Source organism: Gossypium arboreum, chromosome 3 (assembly GCF_025698485.1).
Source record: "Gossypium arboreum isolate Shixiya-1 chromosome 3, ASM2569848v2, whole genome shotgun sequence".
NCBI classification, from domain to species: domain Eukaryota; kingdom Viridiplantae; phylum Streptophyta; class Magnoliopsida; order Malvales; family Malvaceae; genus Gossypium; species Gossypium arboreum.
The window spans coordinates 47,212,179-47,213,119 of NC_069072.1; positions in this window are offsets into that span (position 1 = coordinate 47,212,179).

The window sequence follows — 941 nt, forward strand, 5'->3', positions numbered from 1 at the left end:
TATGGAAGAAACGAAATGGTCATAGGAGTTACAGGTTAAGAGATATTAAAGCTATCGTGAGACAGGGCCAGAATGGTTTCTGGGTTCCCTGTCGCAACTTTAAAAATTCACTATAAATTATCCAAAAAGAATTAGGAGACATACCTTATATTTACAGATTCCATTTTGAGTTTAGTTTCATTAGAAACAAACGTCACCAGCATTAAAGCCCTGTACAGAGAGATATTCAAGTTATACCGCACGAAGGTCAGAGCAGTCGATCCCTGTAACATGGGTGACTTTAACTAATAAACTGTACCAATTGGCCCGACCAAAAATTCTAGAAATAAATCCATGGATGGATATATGAGTCTAAATTCAGGGAAAATTTACGAAATCAGTTTCTGAGTTTTGAAACTCGAGATATGATTTTTAAGGCGACAGTGACGCAGTTTTTCCAGCCTGACTGAAATATCCAATGGATGGGCAAAACAAGTGAACTTGGCTTGCTAACCCTCGTGTCCGACACGGCGATGGTCTCGGGTTCGGGTGTTACAATTTTATTGGTATCGAGCCACGGTTTAGTCGATTCTAGGACTACCGTGAGGTGTTTGGTGTCTAGCTATACATGCCATTAAATGATGAATCGATAGTGTGGTGATTTCGACAATTTGACTTTGAGTTTGTTTATAGCAATGGATCCCGATCCCAACCGAGCAATAGCTGATGATGTGGAGAGTGTGGCGCTGCTCCGCACAAGGGACAGCGCCGGGACTCTCAACCTATGGCCAGCAATCCGAATGATGAGGCTAGGCAAGCCTTTTATAGTGTGATGAACGAATGGTTTAATTAATACATTCGAACTAACACGGCTGTCCGACAACCTCCATTCCCGACAAATGCAACCCCGCACCTACAATACCTCCGTGAATCGACCAAATAAGGTCAAGTAAGCCCCAGGT